General features: G+C 41.3%; 1 protein-coding gene across 1 annotated transcript in view; it reads left to right on the top strand.

The window, feature by feature from the left end:
- LOC307047231 (uncharacterized protein) overlaps positions 1-18,783 on the top strand; it is a gene marked incomplete at its 5' end in the record, with an annotated part of 261,974 nt that overhangs the window by 69,445 nt on the left and 173,746 nt on the right. The gene's annotated exons all lie outside the window — the stretch shown is intronic.

Raw genomic sequence — 18,783 nt, 5'->3', positions numbered from 1 at the left:
GTATAATATAGAGATGTACTACAGCAAAAGTATTCTCCGTCGGGACTTCCTGCGACAACACCACGCCGTTATCGTGATTCTGATTGGCCAGAAGACATTATCAAAGATGTTCTATTGAGAAGACGATCACTACGTGACAAAAGTTTTCAAAACCGTTTCTAGTCTTCACTATTTCCAGACAAGTGGCTACTGAAATCAATCTTACTAACTGGGGCTAAGCCATTTGTTGGTATGGCTGTAGCCCAGCCATACCCTGGCGTTGCCACTGGTGGGATGTATGGGGCGGACCATTCTGCGCATGCGTTAAATATTTTAACGCAATTAATTCAAAAAATTAATTACCGCCGTTAACGCGATAATTTTGAAAGCATTAAACATATACATATTTATATTTATATTTCTTTATATATATATATATATACACACATATTTATATTTATTTATACAGATGTAGCACTGAATTTTGGGCTTCAGCTTACAGCTTCCTGCCTACGGCCTGCCAAAGACCAGTATAGAGGAATGTTAAGCGTTGCCAGATTTTCAATTTCAGGTTTTAACCAGGAGATGGCGCTTCATTCACAAATACAGAAAGACAAGTTTCATGGACTTTCAGTTGTGTTTTGAAGAGCATTTGAACACATCAATATTTTAGATCAACTAAATTATATCTAATCTTGTAATTCAATAATATATAGTCTTTATATATTAAATAATCATAATTATAATGTAAATGTTTACATTACACTTCTTTATTTGTTATGCTCATACTTTAACCTTTACAATCGTTTGCTTTAATATGCAGTATATTTTTGTGTTTGCTTCCTCCTGCTCCCTTTCGGACACATACTGTATGATTTATTATTATTATTAATATGAAGATATTATTAAGATAAGATAAGATGTTACTTTATTGATTGAACATTTTAGTTTAGAATGTGCTGTCCCACGGTAATTCAGAAGGCTCACAGGTCACATTCCGACCATTATTTAAAACAATAGGTGCTTTCACACCGTCTACAGTTTGATTTGTATAGAGGGAGCTCTGTCAGTTTTCGAATTGCCCATTTGCTTTCGGGGAGCCCTATTTTTCAGAGCACATCCTGCTACTAAATATGTCACACGCACGCTCTGTTGACTGGCGCAGCAGCGCGGATGCGATCAATTGCTATAAAAATACTCTTCTACTAATACAGACGGTTTCACTATGCCGGCGGATGTGGCCGTTGTTGAAGCCTCTTCAGGGTCCGCATCGGCAGGCCTCTCCCTCGGTGTGGAGCTGTCAAACTCGACCCTAACGCCGCTTAAAGCCGGTCAACTAAAAGTTGTTTTCCGTTCACGTTGTCATTTTTAGACTCCTTCGCTTCTTTGCTTGTGAATCCAAAAGCTGTGACGCTTGGCTGTTTTCGTTTTGCCATATTTTTTTATTACACAGCCAGAGTTAAAAAAATATCAATATGAACATTTCAAATACCGCGCCGGCATCACCGCCATAACCATAGCAACGTAAGTAAGAATGCAGCGCCGCCACATACAGATGGCAACACCCAAACATATTCACAAATATAAAACAAATATTCAGAAACTGTAATGAACAATAACTATTATTTATTTCAAGAACTGTTATTTACAGAAACTCAACATTTCTAATCTGTGTGACACAAATATGCACGATTGTTTTGGGCTCCCCCTATTTATCTCAAAGTCAGCCATCAAGGGAGTTCCCCCCATTTCGAACAGTGTCTGTGGCTGAATGGCCAGCGATTAGGTGCGGCGCATTTGTCATAGGTGATCAGAGCTAACTGCCTGCCTTCAGATTTCATTTAAAAAACAGATCTGATTTTAAGACTATTTCTGCGCTCATAAAGAATGATAAGAATAAGAATAATGCGTATTGAACTGGTTTCATTAATTAGTGAGTTTATTTAATACTAGAACCGCCAATCGGGTCAATTTGTGTGATGTGTGTTGTGTGTGTGCAATGTAACTTTTTTTCAATAAAATATTAAATTCTCCCAGTCCCTGACTTTTCCTGAAAGTGTGTTATGTAGCACCCTATGTTGTTAAAAATTGCATTCTAATAGCGGGATTTGACGGGTTTAGGTAGGCCTATACAAAAACCTCTGGCGGTTCTAGTATTAAGGTAATTAGGTACAGTAGAAGCCCTTTTTTATCAGTAACGAATTTAGCAGTTGAACATAAAAGTCAACTAACTGAGGGTCACTTGCAATGACAGTGTTGTGTCTAACTGTAAGCTTGTCACTCAGAGTAACCTACCGTTAATTTAGCTGCTGGAGAAGAAAGATCAAGGGGGGAGGGGGGGAGAGAGCTGTGGTTGATGGGCCATTAGTTGTGTAAATACACAGCTGAGAGCTGCCGTTTCATTCAGACTGTTTAAAAAACTGTAACAACGGACTATTTTTCTTAGCGGATGCATGTCAATTTAAATCAATACATACAACTATTTTTTAAATCAATACATACAACTCTTTTTTAAATCAATAAAAACATTTTCTAAATCCATAAAAGCATTTCAATTAATATTGGGAGTCATGTCGTTACTTTGTTGAGAATGTGGCCGTGTAATAAGCGGGATAATTTGCAGCGACTTGTTCCTTATGGGGAAAATAACACCCGTCATGTGTGTGTAGAGGTGTGTGTGGTAAAAACACTTTCATGAAGTGAAGGAATTTCCTTCTATAAAACAGCTGTGGGCAGCAGTGAGTGTCACGGACATGAATTCATAGATCAAGGCAGACTGGTGCACACACTCTCCTGTCCTGCCAGGCGACATGCCCGTTCTAAGCCGTGTCCCTCACTCCTCACATCCCAAGCATCCCCACAAGTGTATAATGTTGTTACATCGTTTCAGATGTTATGTTCCAGTTGTGCTCTGTCTATGTTCAGTGATGCAAACTTGTCACCTTTCGGCGAAATTCGCCGTTTTGAATCCAAAATAAGTCGTTTGTGTGATTCATGTAGATCTGCAATACAAATATTTTTGGGGTATTGGGGGGGCTGGGACCCGGAGTAATCTGCGGCCGTGAGCTGTTATGTGCCATCATGACACGCATGGTGTTCTTTTTTTATATATTATAATGAAGTACGAGCTGTGTGCTCGAGTCTTCCTGCCTGTCGGCTCTGCTCATGGATGTATAATAAGGCTCTGCTGCTCCGAGATGATGGTATAGCTTCAGCAGCTACATTACCTACGGGTGCGTTCGTTAATATTAACTGTGCGTCCGGAGTCACTGTGGCACAGACTGGACCGCTGGTGAACAGCTGTTAGAACGGGCTGTTCAGGTGTTCAGAGCAGAGCTCCCTGTCGGAGCGGCAGAGCGTGATGTGAACTGAAAAGTTTTTCTGTGGCAATATTATTTAAGGAATCGTTGAGCTAGCTAGCTAGCATACATTGTCACTATCTGCTAACGTGAGCTTTAGCCTTCTATTTCTAATAGTTTTTTTCATAGGCTATAAACAGAGGTGGTATAAGTATATATATATTGTACTTGAGTAAAAGTAGAAGTACTCAGATCTTGTACTTGAGTAAAAGTAGAAGTACTCAGGTCTTGTACTTGAGTAAAAGTAGAAGTACTCAGATCTTGTACTTGAGTAAAAGTAGAAGCACACAGATCTTGTACTAGAGTAAAAATAGAAGTACTCAAATCTTGTACTTGAGTAAAAGTAGAAGCACACAGATCTTGTACTAGAGTAAAAGTAGAAGTACTCAGGTCTTGTACTTGAGTAAAAGTAGAAGTACTCAGATCTTGTACTTGACTAAAAGTAATAGTCCCAGAGTGTAGGAATACTCTGTTACAGTAAAAGTCCTGCATTCAAAATGTTCCTCAAGTAAAAGTAGAAAAGTATTATCATCAAAATATAGTGAAAGTAGCGACAGTAAAAGTAGTCATTGTGCAGATTGGTCCATTTCAAAATAATAGATATGATATGTTTTATAATGATTGATCATGAAAGTGTTCTCAAAGCTGGTAAAGGTGCAGCTAGTTTGAATGACTTTGTATACTGCAGGGTAGCTTGTGGATTTACTCCAGGTGGAACTAAAGTCTGATTTAACACTTGATTATATTTCACTTAATTAATCCAGATCTGTGAAGTAACTAAAGGTATTAAATACATGTAGGCCTAGTGGAGTCAAAGTACACCATGTACCTCTGAACTGTAGTGGAGTAGAAGAACAAAGTAGCAAAACATTGAAATACTTAAATAAAGTACAAGTATCTCAAAAGTGTGCCCAAGTATAGTACTTGTTGAGTTTATGAACTTAGTTACTTTACACCATGTGGCTATAAAGATAAAAAGACTTAAGCCTTGCACAGAGGCATGAAAATACATTTTCAAAATGCTCAACAGTGCTGCCAAAATTATAAACTGACTGCTACACAATTTAAAATAAATGCTTTTATATATTTCTATTAGATGTGACTCTTTGGCGTTTCTGTTATTATTAACACTGCTGCTTTAGTTGTTCTGACTGCTAAAATCCTCTGTCATTCCGTGGGGTGGGGGAGCCGGGGGCTCGGATCCTTGTCACCTTTTTCATACCTGATGAGTTTGCATCCCTGTATGTTAAAAAGCCTCAGTCACCTTAATTCATGTAATAAAAACATCTCAGGTCAGTAACACTCAAAGCTAAATGTGCAATACCATGTTCAGCTATGTTACTATTTATAATGTTATTGTTGTTACATCAGAAGATGTACATATTGAAATGATTTCTTAACTTACAGTAGGCTATTTTTTACAATGTGTGTTGGAAGGATTTATTAAATTACAATGAATATTGTCATTGTTGAAGGCTTTTAGAGAAGGGTGAACTATAAACCTGAATTACATAACATTTTATACCTAAAAACATAAAAGCCACAATAAATAAGTCATAATTATTGTAGTTATTTTTACCTCCCGTATTGCTTTCAACCCACCAGCTTTTATGGTGTTGTTACATCACTAACTGTAAGCTTGTCACATACAGTCTATGGTCACTCACTTACTTTGTTGAGAATGTGGCCATGTAATAAGCGGGATAATTTGCAGCGACTTGTTCTTTATGGGGAAAATAACACCCTTCATCCAGATGAAGATCCCTCCGCTACACTTTGGGATCCTGATCGACCGACGAAACCCCATTAAAATATAAATATTTTTGCTGAATTACTGAGTTTAGGCACGTTAATAACGTTTTAATGAAGTTGAATACAGTATATTCATATGTGTCAGTGATTTCATGTCAATTCGGCGAACATAAACATAAATGATCGTGGTGAAGATGATGATTAAATTAGGATTAAAAATCGAGAGCCGGGCTGCATTTCCTCCCGTTCGTTTTTTTCGAATGACAAAATTATTTTGTTAAATAACAACATCTTGATGTTTTGTAAATGATTACATGTCTCTTATTTAGCACAGTAGTATGATATCCGTGACATATGGATCTTTACAAAGTTCCGCTGTACATCCAGCATACTGTATCTGACTTTATTTCACATGAGCTCCAGTGTGGAACCCCACTGCACCCCCTGGTGGATCAATGATCCATTGCAGCTGGCTTCATTATAATTACATTTATCTATCACGGGGGCGGTCTCAAGTCAAGCTGGAGGTTTTCCCTTGAGCGAGGGCAGATCACGTACCAATCACGGCCCTCGCGTTTCAAACTGTCTGAAATGAATCGCTACATCTGTACCTATTTCCGAAACAATTGTCCAAGTGGTTCGACTGCTTCAAATCACGTGACATGTGACGCTCGAAAGAGCAACTGCTTCATTTCCTGAATGAATCACTTGACTCAGTCGCGATTCAATGCACTGCCTCGTCTCGATTCTGACAGGTCACAGGTTGAAACAGTCTCAAATTTGAGCGCTTCAACACTTTATAACCGCTCTAAACAATGCGCAATGTGTGGGTTGTTGTCGTAGTTTGCGTTGTTGCTGTTGAGTTGTTGTTGTCATTGCATTTGAATTGGTTCTATTTCGTATATGGCTTTGCCCTCTAAGGCTATCGCTATTGGGTAATCCCCCTGCGCACCCGCGCAGCACTGAAAACACTTGTAGTCCACGCCCGACCAAAAGGTGGGCCCCACCCTCGGACTCCCTTCCGGTATAAATAGGAAGGAGGCCCGACAATCTTCTCCCTCTTTTCTTCAGCACAACGTTAGACTGAAGCACTGATCGAAGAAGCAAACATGAGTAACAATTGTGTAAGAGATTGTCCTTCATGTGGCTCGGGGTACATCATGAGCTGTGACCCACATAACATGTGCAAGTCCTGCCTGGGGTCTGAGCACGCGGCTCTAACCCAGCAGGCGGCATGTGCTCACTGTGCCCGTGTCTTCCTCTGGTCGACAGACAGCGAAGAGCGGACGCTCTCGCTGCTGCGGCCGAGGAGGACGATTGGCCCGTCCCGGCTTACGAGCGCCTCGTGTTCCTGGAGCCGAGTGCCGGGCAGGAGTCGGACGACTCCTACCCTGCCTCCCTCCACGGTTCACCGTTCGGTTCCCCCCTCCTTCCTCTCCGTCAGACTGGGGGGACAGAGTCGGAGCAGGGTGCCAGGTTGGCGGCCGAACGCACGGTTCCAAACTTCTCCGCCGCCACAGCGCTACCAGCGATAGGTGGCATTTTAGGGGAACTGCCGGAGATTTTTAGCAAGGTGGCTGCCTGCAAAAATCTCCCCGTTCCCCTGGTTCAGGAGAGCTGTGCTCCGGACGATATGGCCGGAGTTTTCTCACGGGTGCAGACGGTCAGGAGTGACCCGATCTGGCCACGTTTTCCCGCCATCAGGAGGTACCAGGAGGGGTCAGCGGCGAACCCGAGGGCCCTGAAGGTTCCAGTGGCCACATTTGTTCCCCTCACCAAGGTGGAGGGGTTTACAGATGTGGGCTTCCCAGCCACTCGTTCTCTGGAGCCGAGCCAGACGGTGTTTTTCGGGGTAAAACAGGCCAACTCGATTGCCGGACGGCGTCCTACGTTGGCCGCCCTCAGAGACCAGTATGTTGCCGCCAGGCCGACCGGGTGCACCAGTGTGCCTTCCAGGCATCGGCGGCGGCGAACAACATCGTGCTGCTCTCGAACTCGGTGGTGACGCTGGTGGAGCGGTCCACCACCTTGGCCGCGAATGAGGCGGCAGAGATCAGCAAGACGATGGATCCGTGACCCATTTGTCAGCAAACCAGGTGAATCAAGCATGTTTATGCAAGAAGAAGACCAACTGCTGGAGATCGCAAATGACGGCGGCCTTAAAAGTATGTTTGAGACCACAACTCTGCCGGTGTTCTGGATTAAAGTCACGGCAGAATACCCTGAGATCGCAACAACAGCACCGCACTCTGTTGCCATTTCCGACATCCTATTTGTGTGAAGCGGGATTTTCTGCAGTGACAGCAACCAAAACAAAATGAAGGAGTAGACTGGACATAAGCAACACACTTCGGGTGTCATTGTCTCCTATTACCCCCAGATGGGACCGTCTCGTTGCAGAGAAACAAGCAGGGCTCCCACTGATTTAGCGTTATGGTGAGTTGTATTTTTCATGCACTTTATATATTTTTTTGTGTTGTATCTTATTTTGAAGGCATGTTTAAACGTTACCATAGCGACCAGAGAGTGTTAGGGGGCAGAGAGGATGTTACTCATGTTATGTTATTGGTGCAATGTTACGAGGTGGCTGATAATAAAGTTGCATACGAGTACACAGTGGATTCAGGTTTATTATTATATTTAGAAAATACCACAGTTTTCATGCCGGTCGCATCATTTTATTTTGTGTATTTATCCGCCACACCTTAAAGGGCGGTCCGTGAAAATATTGTCTGACATTAAAACGGTCCGTGTCGCAAAAAAGGTTGGGGACCGCTGTTTTAGAGGACATAGGGAGATTATTGGACAGCCCAACAGTGGGAACTTTCTCAGTATGATAGAACTTTTAGCATGTTACGATCCGGTTCTGTGAAATACTTGAGTCCAGCTGTTCAAAATGAGATAATCTACATAATCGCAAAGTGGGTGCAGTGCAACATTCAAGTGGAAATAAATAATGCTCCGTTTTTTTCTGTGATCATGGACACCACCCAAGATATTTCCAAAATAGACCAAATTAGCCAAGTGTATAGATATGTGACAATCCAGAGGGATGAAAACGACAACACAAAATATATCCTGATAAACGAGGCTTTCTTGGGGTTCGTGGAAACAGTGGACACGTCAGCTCGTGAACTCCAAAAGAACATCCTGGACAGCATAGAGTGTAACGGATTTGACCTGAACAAGTGTCGGGGCCAGGGATACGATGGTGCGGCGAACATGAGTGTGGTCTATTCAGGTGTGCAGGCCAGGATCATGGAGATGGAACCGCTTGCCAAATATGTACACTGTGCTGCACACAATTTAAATCTGTAAAGAATATAGCAGAGCTGCGCAATTGTTATGATATTGTTAAGACTCTTTATACTTTTTTCAGCCAAAGTATTAAGAGATGGTCACTCCTTTCCAGTATCATGTCATTAGAACTCTCAGAGCATGGTAACGTTACCATGAAACGCCTCTGCCCAACCAGGTGGTGGTCAAGACATGATGCAATTGCTGCCCTTAGATACCGGAATGGTAATGTCATGAAAGATCTAACTAAAATCGCTCTGGTCAGCGAAAAGAGGGAGGAACGGGACGAGGCTAGAGCCCTAAAAAACCATATGGAAAAATTCAGCTTTATTTTTCTTGTCGTACAACAGACAAAAATACTGGAAAACATGAATGCAGTGTCAAAGATGTTACAGGCAAAGGATGTAGACATCCACAAAGCTGTTGATCTCCTCCAAAACACAATCCAGGCCCTATCTGCATACTGAGATGACTTTTGACCAGGTCAAACGGACCGCTCAAAAACTTGCTGAGAGATGGGGAGCGCATAGCGAGTTCACGGAAATTCGCAAAAGAAGGATGAAACACCACTTCGATGAACTCAGTCAAGATGAGAGGCTTAGTGATGGTGAGAGCCGTTTCAGAATTAATGAGTTCAACGCCAGCCTGGATATAATTAACAGCCAGCTGTGACAGAGGTTCACTTCTATGCGTGAAACGAACAAACTGTTCCAGGCTATCCACCCCGGGACATTGAACCGTGCGCAGGATAATGCCCTTCACCAGCACGTGCAGCGCCTCGCGGAACACTACAGCAGGGATTTATCCCAGAGTTTCCCCGTCCAACTCCTTGCATTCAGAGCCTGCTTTAAGACAGAAATAGCTAAAGAACCATCTGTGAAGGATATGACCAAGATGCTTATTGTGGACCACAGCTCAATGGCAGCAACATTTAGCAAAGTTTGCACAGCATTGCTGTTATATCTCACCATACCTGTCACTGTTGCGACCGCAGAATGCTCATTCTCAAAGCTCAAATTGATTAAGACGTATTTAAGAAGCAGCATGGGACAAGAACGACTCAGTGGATTGGCAACACGGAAGTTATACCTGAGCAGCGTTGTTGACGACTTTGCTGAGCGCAAGGCCCGCAAGATTAACTTCTAATGGAGGTGAGTAACTTTTCTCTTGTTATGGAGAGGGATCGGAGATTTAAATCTGTACCAATGTAATTGTGACCTCTCTTATGTTGGAAAATGTGCATGGTGTGCACCTAGTTATGGAATGCCAAATTTAAATAAATAAATACGCCTATGAAATCAATTCTGAAATAAATAAATGAGGCAATACATATGTATACATGTACATTTAAATACACATTTATTTATTTCACAGAACTTTTATTTCATAATGACACATTTATTTATTTCAAGAGACTTTTATTTCATAATGACACGTTCATTTATTTCAGAGGATTTGTATTTCATAATGACACATTTATTTATTTCAGGGGACTTGTATTTCATAATGACACATTTCCATTCCTTATATGCAAATGAATGGGGCGTGGTTAGCTCACAGATCCAGACCAAAGCAACAGCACCACAACACTGACTCAATAGCTCTTGTTTTACACTCGAGTACTCGTAAGTGGTTTGCAAACTGCCAATAAACAAAAACCGGTTCCGGTTCAAGAACCATTCTTGTGCTTTTCTGGTGCTTAACTGGTTCTTCTCTGGTTCTGAGTCCAGAGCCAGTTCCGGGCTACAGCCTGATTTAGCTCTGGTTCTTCCTGTTTCAGCCGTAGCGGAGCCGCCGGCTCTAAACACCGAAAACCGGTTCTTAGCTGACCCCACTTGGCTGCCGGCAAGAACCACGCTCACAGTCGGAAGGGAGCATAAACAGTATAGGATGCATTGTCTTTAAGCCTGAATTTGTTTTCCATATCTACAGTAGACTACAGCAGGGGTTCTCAAACTTTTTGTTTATGAGGAACACTATTTATCATCAAGGATTTGCGCGGACCACTTCATATGCAAACCGGCGATATCTTTTTATAGTTAATTATAGACAATCAAAAGACAATTGAAGCCTATCTGATACTTTTGTGACCGGTGTCTGTCTGCGTTGTGTATGTTTCTCAAAGAGGACGGCGGACGGTATTTTAATTAGGTCATCCCAAACAATGCCACAAGTGCGCACGCGCGCATTGCACTCACAAAACGTGCAGACAGGTCTACAAAAAACTACCGCTATGCTTAGTCCTACTTTAGTTACTGTACTGCAAAAAGCAGACGTTGCTGCGCTCAACACACACATACTCAAAACCATGGACACACAGGCATATAAGTAACATAAACAATGTATAGGCCTAAGTTGCATAAAGGCTTGAGCAACAGTATTGCAACCAAGCAGACAGCGCTGCTTCTCTCTCTCTCTCTCTCCACTTTCAAAATCTATTTAAATCTAAAAAATTCCCAAAGTTGTCCTGAAATTCACTTATTAAATAAACAAAACGAAAAATATAGCCTACTCAGGGGTGGATCTAGAAAAATATTCATGGGGTGGCAAGAGGGTGGCAGGAGATTTTGAGGGGTGGCATCCCCTGGCAGAAGTATATGCTGATTTAATCGCAGTCATATCAATCAATGTTAACTTGGAAAGCCAAAATATTGACATTTTAACTCAATAACATTATGAGACATTATTGTGTCACATCAGTAAAGCCTTAAATATAAATTGTTGGGGCAGAATCTCTGCTCCGCGCCGTTCCTATATGAGCGGGTTCTCAAAAGAAGGAAAAATTCAAAGCAGCCAGGATAAGGGTTAAACAATAATCTGCTTTAATGGCGGAAACATACAAATACTTCACCTAATCACGAAGCACTCTGCAGAGTACTCCGGGCTCAGGTTCTACCACCGTGTGAGACACGTCTCAGGAACGGCAAGTCAAAAACAAGAGCGCCGATCTTCAAAATGATCACAACATTTATACACAGAGTTCACTTCTGAGCGAGCTAGACAGTGAGTTGGCAGTGTTCCATTGGTCGGTTTCCCTTCTGGGCGGGATCCCAAGTAGTAAGTCAGTTTGTTGATTCCATCTGTTGCTTCACAGTGTATGTGTGTGTGTGTGTGTGTGTGTGTGTTTGTCCCTCTGCCCTTAGGCAGATCCCCCAATCAATGATTCGGAGTCATGACAGAGGACTCTTTGACAGGACACATACTCATTCCCCCTAAACATCTTCAACACACATAAACATCATATCATGTATCTTATCACACAACAGTCACCTGTTTTTCTCTATGAAAGCCATATTTGTAAATATCCAAACGCCATCGTCCCATGACAGTCCCCGCATCAGTCAACCAACATAAGTTAATTGTTCTTGTGGCTTAATGGCTTCCCTGAACTTCCCTTCACCCCAAAGTCAGCTTACTAGGAATGAATACATTTTATTGATAAGCTCAAAAGGACGTTTATCTTGTTTACTGCTGGGTGACCCAAGTCTCAAGGCCTGCAGGATGTGTAGGAGATAAATCATTAATTCTACAAGACTTTAACTGCCTTATATCTGAAAATGTATCTGGGAATTCCCCTGTTGACTGCAAGGACTATTGATAATTAACAGAGAGACCCTAGGGGCCTCTTCTTGGTATCTGCTAGGCAGAAGTCACTCAATGCCGAAATCACAAGTTTAACACACATTCTATATAAGGTGACATTAAAATGAATATACCAGATTGAACTTTCCTGCCATAACACGTTACTTTAATACTTCAAATAATTCAAATAATACTTCAAAATATATAAGATGGCAGACATAGGCCTAATTGAATGCATTTTAACTGAACAATAACTGAATTAGTTTGTTTCACTCTTGGACCAGGGGTACCAAATCTATGCAGACTGTTGCAATAAGTACATTAATTAACTGTCTCATCGATATTTGTCTGAATTAATATGATAATATTAACAATCATATGTTTCTCGTTTTGCGCCGTCCAGTTCAAAGGAAATCGCCGCCAATCATATTTCCACGCTCGCGCCAGGGCCAGGGGAGGGGTTACAAGACTCGTGGCTTGTGGTGCATTCACTTGCACTCGGACATTAGAGATTTTCTCTCATAAATGTTCGATGAGCCCAACGACCACTACCCCAGTGTCTGATATCATGAGAAAGCTAGGAACAGGGCCGCCCCTCCCTACAGGCCAATCACGCAGCTCTCCGCGTTTTCCGCGCAGTTCAGCCGCGAGGTTCCGCTGCTCCGCTCCACTAGCATTAGCAACCTCCCCCCACCCCACCCCCCACGTTGACGCTCGCGAAACAGAGGGCCTCATCATATAACTTTGCGTGGGGCCTCATGTTGGCCAGCAGTGTATACAACTCAAAATGTGTCTTCGGGTCAATGCGACGGATTTCGATAGAGAAAGTCACATATGAGGTGATCCCTGAAAATCCTTGATAGTAATCTTTTTTTTTTTATTTAGCTTTTTTCCACGGACCACCTGCAGTACCCTCGGTTTGAGAACCGCTGCACTACAGTACCACTAAAAAGTGCATTTGGCAGTTAACTTGGCTTAAATCTTCATTAAAAAGAATAAACAAATGAATATCTAATAAATAAATACATGACTAAATAAATAAATTCATAAATACTTTGTAAGTATAAACAGGCAAGCTGGACAGCATGATCATCCGTCCGTCACAGAACTGACAGCATCTGCTGCTGAAAAGAAGAGGGAACAGTGGAGGCCCAATCAGAGGCGACGGAGGGAAAGAAAGAGGCAGGTGGAAGCTGTGATGAACCTCACACCTCTGTCTGAGGACTCTTTTGAGGAGCCTCCACAAGTTGACCCTCCTGAACCATCTAAGCCATCTTCACTTCCTAGGCCATCTGTTTTTGCTCAGCCATCGTCACCTTGGGAGGGACCACTCTCATCCTCAACACCTGATAAGGCTTCACGTGGAAGCAAGAAAAAAAACTCCAGCCATCGAAGTGAAAACCTTACACAGAAACTGAGGGAGGAACACTGGACACGGTCACTAAAAATATGGTCAAGGAAAAGCGGCGTGTTCTCACCAAGTCTCTTAGAGAGCTTCACTTAGACTACAAAACGGAGGAAGGAGTGACACATTCCATATCCTACAGGAAGTTTCTCCGTCTGCGTCTTTTTTATGTCACAGAGCCAAAGGCAAGTGACCGCAACACCTGTGCGTGCATTGATCATGAGAATGTCAAGATTCTCATTGACAAATTACATCAAATTGGCATTTTAGGAAGCAAAAGCATTACGGAGACACTCTCTCAAATTGTGTGTAATTTGAAAAACAAAAAATGCATGTTTGCAAAGTGTGCAAAGTGTTGCTACTCCGACATTGAATCAGCCATCCCCCAAAACACTGAACAAATGGAACCAATGGCAGAGAGAGAGGGTCTGCACAGAGGGGAAAATCTATTCCCATTTTGTGAAGAAACCTGTAACAGGAACATGGGAGGATCTCCTGAAAAGCTTTAATGAAAAGCTGGATGCATTGGCAAAGCACCAGTACATATGGATCCATCAAGTGGAACAGTGCAGGGCCCTCAATAACAGCCTCCAAGAGCATGAGGCTGTAGTCCATATGGACTTTTCTGAAGATTATGCCTGTAAGCTAAATGTTGAGGTTCAGTCTTTTCATTTTGGGGGTAGTAGAAAACAGGCAGGAGTTCACACATGCATGATCTACACAGCTGGGAAATCTCAAGCCTATGCCACTATTTCTGACTCCCTCCGACATGACGAACGGGCTGTATGGGGACATCTGAAACCTGTGTTGGATGAGGTCCTATCCAATACAGGGATAACTACAGTGCACTTCATGAGTGACGGCCCACTGACCCAGTACAGAAACCGAAATAATTTCTACTTGATGTGTACCATGCCTTTCCTTAGAGGCATTAAAGAGATAACATGGAACTTCTCAGAGAAGGCCCATGGAAAGGATGCACCAGACGGTATTGGTGGTTCAGTCAAGAGAGGTGCTGATGCATTTGTGTTGCAAGGTAATGATACTCAGCAGCCTCAAGATTTGTTTTCCTTTCTGGAAAAATCGAATTCAAATGTACAATTCTACTGGGTATCCGAAGATGACATCACCAGAGTGGATGAGGCTTTGCCGAATGACGTGCCGGTTGTTAAAGGCACCTTGAATATTCACCAGGTAACTGCAAACACCACAGGGAAGATCATGTTTAGAGATGTGTCCTGTTTTTGCCATCGAATGGGACTTACCTGTGAATGTGAATCACCCTCTGAGGTAGACTTTCATGCCAAAACAGCTACACCCTCCACCACCATTTCAGAATCTGATGACATGGTTGGAAAGATGGTAATAGTGTCTTATGACAAAAAGCTATTTGTAGGGCAAGTCCTGAAGGTAGTTGGTGATGACGTTGAGGTGTCCTGTATGCAACAGCCTGGCAGAAAGAATTGCTTTGCATGGCCCCAAAATTCCGATGTCATCTATTACTTTCAATCAGATGTGAAAACACTTATCTCAGAACCAGAGCCATCTTCTAGTAGAAGCTCCAAATTTTCAGCTGAGGACTGGGATAAGTTCTTATCAGTCTGAAACAGTCAGTGAATAACACTGACCAGCCTTCAGTGGTACTGTGTATTTCTTAACACTAATGAGTTCATTATTTAGTAAAGTATTAATGGCAATAAAACAATGTTAAACTCAATATGTACGTTTCATATGCAATAAGAAAAACAGAATTGCCGTTATTGTTGCCTGTTCACTTACATGTTAGCATAGTGATGAAAAATAAACTTTAATCAGATACTTACTGGTTCATATTTGAGTTGACATCATTATTGTGTTAAGAGAATGCAGAACGATGTTATGAGACTGAGTCTGTTTTTTGATGTCAATAAATTTAAAGTTCCATTATAAAGTCTTTGGTATCCTTTTTTTTTTAATGTAGGACTACATCCAGTTATTGGATCTATGTGCAATGGCATATTGCAGTTGCAGTATGTCATTCAGTAAAACAATGAATTTTACAACAAATATATAAAATAGTGTGTTACTTGACATAAACAATGAAATTAATAAAGGGAAGTTAATTATAATAAGAGGTTTTATATGATTTGAAAGCATTTTTACCTGTACTGGAATGATGTAGGAAAAAAATTATGACGGATGAAAAGCTATTGCCTTAAAAGACAAAATATTTAATATTTGTAGTTTTGGTGTGAAAATGTTATACCTGGATATAGATTCCTTATAGAGATTAAGAATTACATTTTTCACTATCTGTGGCTGTCATTTTCATTGATTTTAATATCATATGGAAAATAGCATTGTTTTGCCGAATTACATTTTGAAGGGGTGTATACAATGAAATGCATAAAAATGCCTTAGTGTTATCTTTTTCAGTGGGCACATGCCAAAATGAAAAATACATTTGAATTCATTCAGAAAATGTTTAAACCAACTTGCTGTTTCATCTAATTGTTTTGCAGTTTCGAAAATATAAAATGTCACTGACCCGATTCAGTTTTCTTCAAGTTTTTAATTGGTCGAATGCACTTATTGTAAGTCGCTTTGGCTAAAAGCGTCAGCTAAATGCAATGTAATGACATGTGCACAGCTGTATCCCCTCTCATTGGGCTTAACTGAATAACCCTTTAGAACCGGCCCATTTGTTGTTAAATATTTATTTAAATGAATGAATCTTTCTCTTGTTAGGCAAGGAATTCAATGTATGATGGTTGGTCCTGCTTTTGTGTTAAATGTACGTTTAAATTGTTACAACCCGGCTCCTGGGCTGCACATAAAGCTGGGAGGCAAGACGAGGGGTATGAATATAATATTAGTTTATTCATAACAAACAAACAAACAAACAAACAAACAAACAAACGGAACCAGCAACAGGTCCCTGAAGCTGGCACGGGGAGAGTGCCCAGAGGAGTGAGAGAGTGACGTATCCGGCTGGGTCCCTCTTGAAGGCTTCCGGCAGGTGTACCTCATCAGGCAGATGCAGCTCGTCAGGCACTGGAACCTGCAATCACCCACAAACACACACACACAGACGGCACCCCACGTGGTGTGGAGGGGTTGTCACAAAATAAAAATATAATTATAGTAATGTGAAAGCCTTTACTCTGAAAATGTGTGTCTTGTAGATCCCCACATTCACCACAAACCCACATTCAGGACTGTGAATTTTAAATAATTTAACTACTGAATATTTTAACACAAAACTATAAAATAATTGTTAATTATCAAGATCTAGCCATTTATGAAATAGCTTTCTTAATAGCTATGTTTTAATGACGTTCAAGATCATTAAACATGACTTAAATTGTTAGTATAACCTTAAGAAATGAATTACACATAATAATTCCCACGGAGCTGTCAGCACTTAGATTGATGTGACTATTTTCCACTCATTCTTCCAGTTCTCCGTTTTCCTGTGTTGAAATCGACCAGCTGTGAATGTGGGGGTGGGGCTTTTATACATTACAGTACATTAAATTGCATTTAGCTGACTTACAATAAGTGCGTTTGACCAACAAGATACAAACTTGAAGAAAACAGAATCATATAAGTACATCAGGTTTCATAGAGCTAAAACATTTCAAGTGCTACTCAACTGGCTTTAGATAAGCCAGTCCTTTATTAGTATACAAGTGCTTTGTTCGTAATTCTTTGTTAGTAATTATATCGATCGAAGTGGAGTAGAAAGAGATGAGTTTTCCAGTCTCCCCCGGAAGATGTGAATCTGTCCTGATTTCAATGGGGAGCTCATTCCACCATTTTGGAGCCAGGATAGCAAACCCACGTGTTTTTGCTGATGGGAACTTGGGTTCCCCTCACAGTGCTGGTGCAGCGAGCTGTTTGGCTGATGCAGAGCGGAGTGCACATGCTGGGGTGTACAGTTAACCATGTCCTGGATGTAGGAAGGGCCAGATCCATTCGCAGCATGGTACGCAATTACCATTGTCTCAAAGTGGATTCTAGCAGTTACCGGAAGCCAGTGAAGGGAGCGGAGGAGCGGCGTGGTGTGGGAAAATCTAGGAAGGTTGAAGACCAGACAAGCCGCTGCATTCTGGATGAGCTGCAGAGGTCGGATGGCACATGCAGGTAGACCAGTAGTGAAAACACCAGAGGTGGGAGTAAGTCCTACATGTGCAAGTCATGAGCAAGTCTCAAGTCTTGACCTACAAGTATCAAGCAAGTCCCAAGTCACTGTGGTGGGAGTCAAGCAAGTCAAGTCAAGTCATTGCTCAGGTCAAGCAAGTCAAGTCAAGTCATACGAAATTGTGATGAATAAGCCCAGTTTCCACATTTAAATCAGTTAAAAGACAGTGGTTATGAAAATGGATTCAACCCACACTATGATCTTCATTACATACACAGTTAATCATTTTAAATCTAATTTAGACCGATGACAATCATATTAGATTCATATTAACCCCAGAACTGTAGACAATATAGCTAGGACTCAAAAAGTCTGTTCAAAAAGGCAGAACTCCAGGTAAGAAAATCATATATGGCATTTGCCATTACACATATTTAATTAAAATGTCTGTTAACACTAGAACCGCCAACAGCGTCAGCACCTACATAGATATCCTTTTCAAACCATTTAATTTGTTCCTCTTCATAATTTCCTTATAAACTAAGCAGGACGATTTAAAACTCACTTAATTGGGTTAATTTAGAAATGGCTTCAGTTTATCATCATAATAGATCAAAAAGTTCAGATTCATTTTACAATAAATCAAAGAATGATGCACTTCTACAAACAAAAACAACATAATTAAAACATTTAAACAAACTACTAAAAGTAGATTAACTACATTATTCAAAAGTTTCCAGTAACTTCTGATAATAACACAGGGGAAATAAACGAGGCATCTCTTTTCCCCTCTCTCTCTCCTGACAGCCCGTCAGTATCAGTGTTAGTCAAAATGAATCCCTTGGCAGTTCTAGTGTTCATTTACCCCGTTTGGTCTTCTCTTTGCTTAATCGATTTGAAACCAAGTCAAACGTAGCTTAAACTTAACGTTAGCTTTCTAGCTAACACAACACAGTCACGTAGCCTACCTTTCTCTGTGGTTTTTTTTTGTATTGACGAATGAAGTTGGATGTTGTGGTGGTCGTGTCACTGATCTTTATGCAGCAGACCCTGCATACCGCTGTTCTCTTCTTATTAGCGTCATCGACAAAATAATCCTTGAATCCAAACTTCACTATTTTTGGAGTAAAGCCAGCCGCTGCCATGTTAACTGACACTTTTGCCGTCTAGTGGGTTGCCAGGTTTGCGCGCATGGCGTTATAATCACGTTTTTCGAAAAAACTAAGCGTAATATCCCACTACAAAAACAAACGCAAATATTTAATTTTAAACAGTCAAGTCCTTTC

Source organism: Notothenia rossii (genome assembly GCF_949606895.1).
Source record: "Notothenia rossii genome assembly, chromosome: 7".
Lineage (NCBI taxonomy): Eukaryota > Metazoa > Chordata > Actinopteri > Perciformes > Nototheniidae > Notothenia > Notothenia rossii.
This window is presented reverse-complemented; position numbering and strand designations above follow the sequence as displayed.